The sequence below is a fragment of the Rattus norvegicus genome, chromosome 3 (assembly GCF_036323735.1).
Source record: "Rattus norvegicus strain BN/NHsdMcwi chromosome 3, GRCr8, whole genome shotgun sequence".
Lineage (NCBI taxonomy): Eukaryota > Metazoa > Chordata > Mammalia > Rodentia > Muridae > Rattus > Rattus norvegicus.
In genome coordinates, this window is record NC_086021.1 from 86846901 (window position 1) to 86856505 (window position 9605).

Genomic DNA, 9605 nt, shown 5'->3' on the forward strand with positions numbered 1-9605 from the left:
ATATAGAGATTTACTTAAAATTTAAATGTTATCATTTATATTTAAGTCATATGATACTAAAATAATAATATATACTCTTGTAGAAAACTTTTTCAATAAATTAGTATATAAAGACCAAGTCTAGAACAAGGTTTGATTGTCTCATATGTCATCTAAACCTAGTGGCAATACCTGTACAGTAAGTTATAGGATAAAAATAATTGCCACGAAGAACAATCTTTAAATAGGCAGACCACAGCTACATCAAGAAAGAGCAAGATAGAGTTTTAGTATCCATTTATATTTCTTCCAAATTCCAGAAGGAACTGTAGGAAAGGAGAGGTGAGACAACACCTACCAGCAGTTTTCTCAGATTTACTACTTCCCAAGGCCCTGGATTCCAGGACTCTTTTCCTGTGCAGATTTAAGAAAAGAATTTTAGTTACATGCTAGATTTCATTATACCATTTCCAAAGGAATCCTTGGGAGAAATTCAGACTGAAAAATAGATTTCATTTTCATTGTTAATAAGCAAAGTTAGACCCAGTTCTTGGTCAATTTCCAGATGTATTATTTTCAGGCTACATTTACCATAAACAAACACTCTACTTAGACCCAAGAATACTTCTAAGTAGCCATTATTATTAATCATGAGCAAACAGTAGAGAAATAAGAAAATGCAAATGGCAATATAACCTTTGCTCTCTTGCCACACATCCACTTCTTTGCTATGTGTTCATGTTTAGCTAATAAATATGCTTAGAAGTGGTATGGGCTTTATGTCAGTACATATATTTATAAAATAAAGAATAGCATTGCTATGTAGGACAAAGGAGATGATTGTCTACAAATCTGAAAGTTCTTGGAATTACTTATTAGACACTGAATATGGGACAAGTCCAGAGGAGCATGTGCTGTGCTTTATTTTCCCATTAGTTCTGCTGCCCGAGAAGAGCAGTCTGGATGAAATAAGGACATTGACTACTTTGACAGTCGTCTAGGTGAAATAAGGACATTGAACGCTTTGTCTCTAGTGAGGAAGCAGTCTACAGGAGAGGAGATAAAAAGAATCCTGTTCATGAATTATATTAGAGACTTTAACATCAAGATTAGTGAGCTGTTTAAATTATTATTAAAATTATTTAAAACTGCTATTAAAATTAATAAAAAATGTAGCCTTTTAGCATATCTAATCTTGCATACCTCAATAACATTTATAATTGTGTGCTCTCATGTTGAATTTAGTGATGCCAGTCAGTATTTTAGCTCTTACAGTTTATTTCATTATTTTTATTTTTGTTCATACAGGGTCTCATGTAGTCCAACCCACCATCAAATTTACTATGTGGGTTATAATGACCTAGATGATCTCTCAGGCCACCTGTCCTCTACCTACTGAGCATTGAGATGGTAGCGATGCACCACACGCTTGACTCAGATTCACTTTGTTGTTGGTTTGCTTTTCCGTGTTAATGCTCTAAAATGATTTGTTTACTCATGTCCTCTCTTTTACTACTCTCACAGTAAATGTTCTTTTTCTAGATTTGCTTTTAGCCTACAGACATAATTCTGATAATGTTGTTCGTGAAAATATTTAAGACTATAAAAAGCATTTCTAAATGCATTATTTAGATCTCCTATGGTTTATTTAGTTTCAGTGTCTTTGATATTTTATTTTTGTCTTTATCAACACCAAATTATTTAGGAGTATTTTATTGATTCTTAAATAAAACATTTGTGGGACCAAGTTGGCTCTGTTGTATTTTCTCTGTTTTTATTCACTTTTAACTTTTGTATTGTAATCAGTGAACAAAGGCAATATCATTGAAGCTATATAGAATATTATTATATTTCTCTTGTGGTTTAATATACGATCAATAACATTATTACTCATAAACACTAAGATAAAATGGCAGAAAAACAATGAAGGCCAGCACCTTAGATGTTGAAGATTGATAAGCATGATATTTAAGATGTGTGCATATCTGCATGTGTATCTGAGTATTATGTGTGTATTTGCAAGTGAAAGCCAGAGTCCAATTCAGGAATCTTTCTCTATCACTCTCCACCTTATTATTTTGAGGCAGGGTCTTTCACTGAATGTGGTTAGATTATCTGCCCAGCAAGCCCTAGGGATCCTGCTGTCTCTGACTCCCCAGCATTGGAATTATTGTAACATAAGGCTGAACATTGGTGCTGGGGATTGAACCTGGATCCTCATGCTTCTATGATGATCACTTTAGTAAATGAGTCATCTTTCTATTCACTGTATATTTTTTTCAGGTATGTGTACCATGATATCACCATTTCAGAACTCAGACTTTAAATCTTGTCAGGATCTTGATGTTGGTAGAAGAGTTATCGGGCTATCCACTCAGCCTTTTTGGAATTTTAAAACCATTGGAGGTAAAATCTTTCCCTCTTTTCAGCAAAAATGACTAATTACTGTAGAAAATTAGCCCGTAAATATTATCAATGATATTTTCAGCAGCATGTCTTATGTTTATAATTGACCAATCTAAGTCTGTTATATCTACTTCAAGAGAAGGAAGCTACTTAGAATATGCTGTTTTGCATCCTTTAATGAACTTTGCTCCAATAATATTTCTGTTAGTACAGCTCTATGTGTGTTTCAGTCTAGACTAACATTGGAGAAATTTCCATTAATATTTTTGTCCTGATCCTGAAAATAACTCTCTTGGTTTGAGCTTCTTGGCAGATTTCATGGATAAGAACTCAAATGCTAAGACATCAGAAGGAGGTGATCCTGGAGGCACAGGAGCACAGATGAGTAGCTATCGTGAGTATGGGTCTCAGTTTCAGTCTACTAATGGAATATGAAGCTAGGCTTGTTTTATCTACCAAATCCAGTTTCTTGTTTGGAAGTCACCTGAGAAAACATTAAGTCCTCATCCCTTTGGTGCTTCCTTGAAGCAAGCTCCAGTGAATAGATAAAAGTTTGTAGGCAAAAGGACAGTCCAGACATTTAATATGAGAAGTCAGCATGTTAAGGACTCGATGCATAAGCTTAAGGCAAACTTCTAAATGGAGCAAGACAGGAAATGCTAGAACCAGAGTCACCTGCTCTAAGGGTTCACAGAGATCTGCATATGCATGTAATGTTTAATGGATATCTATATTTGACCATCACATATGGATAGTATGTCCATGTATTTTATTCTTTTCTTGGTCGTTTTTATTTATTTTTAAGCTCATTTTTTGTCCTTACTGTTAGTTATACAAGGTGCTTTTCTTTCTAAATGTTGATGTATATCTTTTATACATGTATGTGTATACATGGGGAATATGTACATGTAAAAATGTATACAATATCAAATGTTTTATGCTGTCACCCTGCAATTTATTTCTGAGGACATGGCCTCTCTTTAAACCTTAATCTCATTGGATTCTCCTGTCTGTTTTGCCATAGCTGGACTCACAGGAGTATGCTGCCCTGCCTGAATTTTTACATGATTTTTGGAATCCTTTTCACAAATATGAGAGAAGAATTTTGTATATTTTTAGATCTTGTCTTGTTATTGTTTGAAAATGTACTTAGAAGTTTGTATTAAGAATAAGTGATGAGGACTGAGGAATTAGCTCAATGACAGTGGGTGTGTTTAATATGTACAAAGCCAATCCTAATTTTCAAGCCTTTCACCCCTCCTCTGCAAAAAGACAGACACACAGACAATAGAAGAAGAAAGGAAGGAAGGAAGGAAAGAAGGAAAGAAGGAAAGAAGGAAAGAAGGAAGAGAGGAGGAAAGGAAGAAACAATAGAGAGATGGAGGTAGGGAAGAATGGAGGAATGGAGTAAGGAACAAAAAAATCCGTGTATTTATCTTTTTCTAACATGTTTAGTTATCTGTGCATCATATGTTTTCTATTGGATTTAGTTTTTTTTCCCGTTTATCTGGTTAAGTCCTCTTGTGGTTTCTTAAAAGGGAATATATGAATTGTAGATGTTTGAATATCTAAAAATGTCTTACTTAGTGTTATTTTTTTAGTACAACTTAGGCTGAATATAAAATTCTGATCTGAAGATATTTCCTCAGGGATGCATGATTTTGGGTAGGAAGTAAGGGATGGAGGGAAAGAGGGAAAGGGGGAGGGAGAGGGAGAGGGAGAGGGAGGGGGAGGGGGAGGGGGAGGGGAGGGGAGAGGGAGGGGGAGGGGAGGGGGAGGGGGAGGGGAGGGGAGAGGGAGGGGGAGGGGAGAGGGAGGGGGAGGGGGAGGAGGAGAGGGAAAGAAACAGAGACAGACAGAGATGGAGGAGAGAGAGAGAGATGGAGAGATGCAGAGAGAGTTTTAGTCTCTGTGTTCAGATGTCTGAGCTCTACCTATGAATACTTATTTTGAGCATTTATGTGTGTTTTTTTCCCCTTAAGAAAATAAAATTGCTATTTGGTATCTTTCATTCTACCTATTTTTCTGTCTGTCTCTGTCTGTCTCTGTCTCTCTCCCTCTCCCTCTCCCCCTCTCTGTCCCTCTCCCTCTCCCCCCCCCCTCTGGCTCCCTCTCCCCCTCTCTGTCCCTCTCTCCCTTACTTCCTACCCCACACCATACATCCCTGAGGAAATATTACCTTTCAATCAGAATTTTTCTGGCAATGCTTCTAGGAACTTGCAGGTGTTCCCTCATAAGCATTACCTCCTTAGCCTTCTTCTCTCTGTTCTGTTGATTTTCATTTCAAGAGAATTCTTTAGCTCAGCTCTGACCTTCAGCTTTGGGCATGCAGGTTTTAAAACCATTTACTGATTTCCATAATTAATGGCTCATTATCAAGATACTAGAGGGTTCCCATTTCTGAATGCAATATTTACTCACACTGCAGGGAGAGAAATAATTATAATTAATATTTCGTTCTGTCTCCTATATTAAATCCTTTGCTCAGGCAGTGCCATTTCCTCATATTGCATTGTTCTCTCTAATGGTTTGGGATTTCTGCAGTTTTGTTTTGATTCTTCATTTAAGGGTTATACTTGTAGTTTACATTTCTTATTTGTTTCTCACTTGTGACTTTTTCATTATTGCATTTGAGGATATTTTTGCTAGACTTTGGTGCATCATTTCATAAATGAGCAGGGAGATGCATAAAAGGGTTATATGTTTTGTCTTCTATACAAACTTTTGCTACCAGCCACAGATATGCCACCAGGGCAACAGGGTGTTTCAGTCTCAGTCTCTGTCTTTCTGTCTCACCCTGTCTATTTCTGTCTGTCTTTATCTCTTTCTCTTTCTGATTCTTGTTCTGTTTTAAAATCAACACAGAAGGTAACACAAAGTCAGAGAGAGAAAACATGATAACAACCATGTAAGAGTTTGACATCTTCTAGGAAACGTAGATGAGGATGAGAGAAAGTTAATCTTTTGAGTTGGGAGTCAGGCAAGTTAGGCAAGCTCAGTAGTCAAATTCTGGGAGCACTTTCCCCAATAGGTTGTTAAGAGACACTAGGAATGCCCTAAATCTTAGCAGGCAGCTTAGGGTTTAAGTCCATGTGATGAGAAGGCATCATTTAGAAGGGTGTTGAAGAGGAGTTCTCTTCTTTGAGTAAGAATTTAAAAGTGTTTAAAGCTTAGCAGCATAATTGTGAGTCAAATACTTTACTTTCTGTCTTATGGTCATTCTTTGTCACATGGAAGCTATCTTATTACCAAGGACACCTTTGACATGTATCAGAACAGATTCAGTACAGGGATGGCTACTCTTCCCATATTTAAAAATCTGACCCTGAGATCTATCATTATTTTTCAGCTTTTAGTTTTAGGGATTCCTTTAGATTGAAAAATAGGAAGTCTTTGGTTTTGTCTGAGAATGGGAAGTACACATTGGCAATACCAAAATGATTTTATTGGTCACTGATCAAACCATTTGTAAAATGGTTTGACCATCAACCATTCTGTTAGTGTCAGAGGATGTTACTGTACTGGGAATCATATGTCCCCCTGACATGGCATGTAGCAACTGTTTCCATTAGAAAGTGTGTTATTAGTCATGGATCATGATATTTTTTAACAGAAGAAGTCACCACGTTGGAATGCATTCTGATGTTCCAAATGGTCTTTGAGAAGCAGCTGGTTGCAGATAAATCTTTCATTCTCCTTCTTTTTGCCAAGTATCCAGCATCATTGTCATAATTTGCTTGACATAGCCTAAGAAGAGAGAATATATGAGGAAGAGCATCTGCCTGTCTGTTATGTTTATATTTTGTTAGGTGGCAGTGCCATTCACCCCAATCATCTTCCTCTCACTGGTACATGATGACTCAGCACTGAGAAAGTCATCTCACCCACTTATGTGCCACAGCTCCTGTAAGCCACTATGAAGTTCTATAAACTTCTCCTTTCTTTTATTCAATCTTACTTCCTTTTTATAAAGAATCACTTACTTTGTGATACTGGCAGACAAAATATTAAAATAAATCACAGGTACTAAATTTATTATGTTTGTCTTAGTTTTAACTACAAAGACAATGCAATCTTAAAGGGGAGTCTTAACAAAGGGGTTGCCTAGCTCCGACTGGCCTGTGAGCATGCCTTTATGGGATTATTTTAATTTTTAGTTGATAAAGTAGTGCCTGGCCCACTATGGGTAGCAGCGTTATGTGATAAGACAGCATAAAATGACTAGGTATGACTGTTTCTGAATGAATCAGCAAGCTGCAAGTCCTCAGAGATTCTGTTTCAAGTTCTGGCTTAAATTCCTTCCCTGACTTTCCTCAAGGATGGACTGTAACTTCTACACTGAAATGAACCCTCCCTCCACAAGTTGTTCTTGGCTAGAGTGAATTATCACAGCAATAAAGGTAAAACTAGGCTAATGTTGTCTATATAACATTTGATTATAGATATATTTAAAATATTGTTTGGCCTACTGAGGAAGATATTTATTTATTCATATTCATGTGGGAATTTTAGGCTTTACAAGGATATTCCATTTATTCTCTTTCTTCAACTGAGTAGCTTTCTTCCTAGTCCTAGTAAATTAATGCATGCATTTAATTTTACTTTTTTTCTAGTAATTAACAGGCATTTGAAATGTACTTTTTGTCAGGATTGATATATGTTTTTCACATGATTATTAAATTTCACAAGTTAAAAATTAATTGTTAAGATTTGGATTACCAGAATTTGTTTTATATATGTGATATGAGACAGGAATCCTATATCAGTATTTGAAAAGGCCAAGTTCTCCAATATAATCGATTGATAATCTATTGCCTTCTTTTTGATTAACATTCATTCAGTTAAAATGCTATTGCTTTGAGAGCCCTCATTCATTACCTCTGCATCTATAGATCAGATTCTTGTAGAAAGGAACCATTAATCTGAGATGGCTCTTCTTTCACACACTCTGGTTTTCTTCACCTCCTGAGATGAGTGATGATCAAGACAATAAAAACCACAGATAAAGCTCCAGGGTTCCAGAAATAGAGCAGTAAGGAGATAAAGTGGGTGATGGATATTTCATGCCTCTCTTTTAATCTTTCAACTAAGTAGTAACCGTTGATTCCCTTTTTTGGGGAGGGGGAAGCTCTATGCTGTGCTATTCCACACATGTTGTATGCTTTATGTGGGCACTGTGAAGGCATTGCTCATCATGCTTTGGTTCACTGAATATGACATCTAAGTTTGCAATTGTAGATTCTCACTTCCAGGGTGGAAAGTGGAGTGAAGGAAGCAACTTGACTGAAAATGGTAATTGCAGTGTACTCTTAATGAGGACACTGGTTTACTGCCATTACCTTTACAATAGCAGTAGTCTCCTGAGACAATGATTGTCTCGAGTGATTAAGCTGGCTTGGATAAACACCTTAACTAAAGACAGCCAGCTGCTCTGTGTCATGCCTACCTTCCAGGCTGAGCCATATCCATCACAGCTGTGAAATACCAAAAGTTTGGAACTCTGCATGCTGTTCATTATCCTACCAGAGAATGAATAGTAGCCCAGCTGCTCCTTTTCCTAATCTGTTCTCTCCTCTGCTACTTTTTCATTCTTTCCCCTGTTGTTAATCCTAAAAGCGCTTCTTCATAAAGTTCTTTCTTGGTTGCAATTTCCTCTTAGACTCTATTACTTACAGACATTAACCAACAATCGAATATTTGGATACTGTTTTAGAGGCATTAAGCCTGAAAGCTGGTTATAATAGAAAACTATATTTGTTAGTATGTTACTATGCTGATACTGTAATTCCTATCAAGTTTTCATATCATTCTGACAATATCAGTTCAAGTTACCACAATGTGTGATCTCAATTTTATCCTTTCAGACATATGTTTATGGTACATACATGTGTGTATATGTATTTGTGTGTGTGTGTGTTTAAAGATCATATAATATCTACTTGAATGAAATATGTCCTCTGTAAGAAAATAATCCATATTCTCACATGTCAATAAATGTTCTTAAAATATTCAGGTCAGATTTATTTTACTCCGGTGCCAAAATATCTATTATTGATTTAATTACATCAGTAGTCATTACCTGTGACTCAGTATTTTACTATAAATATTTTAAATAAAATTAGAATAAGTCCCTCATCTAATTATAATGTTAATTGAATAATTTTAACATTATTATCCAAATAGGTAATATTTGCAGCGCTTATGAAAAAAATTACAAAATCTGCAACTAATTTAATCTTATTGAATCCTTCCCCATCTAATATTTATCCTTTAAGTTTTTACTATCATTTATAAATTATATAAAATTTAGCAGGTGTACTAGTGACATACTATACATAAATCAAGTATACTTTGCTTGTCTTCAATTCCTATTATTATAAATGCAACCCTCCCAGTGCTACCTTCTAGACTGCCTTCTTTCAGGTATTATCTTTACTGTTTTTTCTCCTTCTTTTGTAAGTTATTATTGTTACATGTGTACATACATTAAAATACATAAATATAACATGGTGAATCAAATTAACACCATATATTTATATATTATATATAAATATATATATATTTAGGGCTGTACACTAGGTATTTGAAAACCAATTAGGGAACTCATCTATAAGGTAAACCAATTCTCCGTCTCTCAGAAATCATTGATAGCCCATAACTCTACATCTAGGTCTGGTGCCTTGTGAAATTTCTTCCAGTCACATTAATATGTAAATTAGTGTTGCTAGTGTTGACATGTTCCTTAGATTACCCTATTGTTAAGTTTTAATTAGAGCGCCTTTCTTCCCCGCCCCCAGGCTGGAATGTGTGATTTATTAAGCACAAGATTTTCGAACATTGAATGATGGTTGATCAATAACACTATACCTGACTTTAAGTTCTACAACAGTACCACAGTGGCAAAATCAGAATGCTCTTGGTACAAAAACAAAGATACAACAATAATTTTTGACATTAATTTTTTAACAACAGTGTCAAATTATACACTGAAGAAAAATATCCTCTTCAGAATCAGAGAAAGAACTGGAAGAGCTTGAAGGGGCTCGAGACCCCTTATGAACAACAATGCCAAGCAACCAGAGCCTCCAGGGACTAAGCCACTACCTAAAGACTATACATGGATTGACCCTGGACTCTGACCTCATAGGTAGCATTGAATATCCTAGTAAGATCATCAGTGGAAGGGAAAGCCCTGGGTCCTGCTAAGACTGAACGTGATT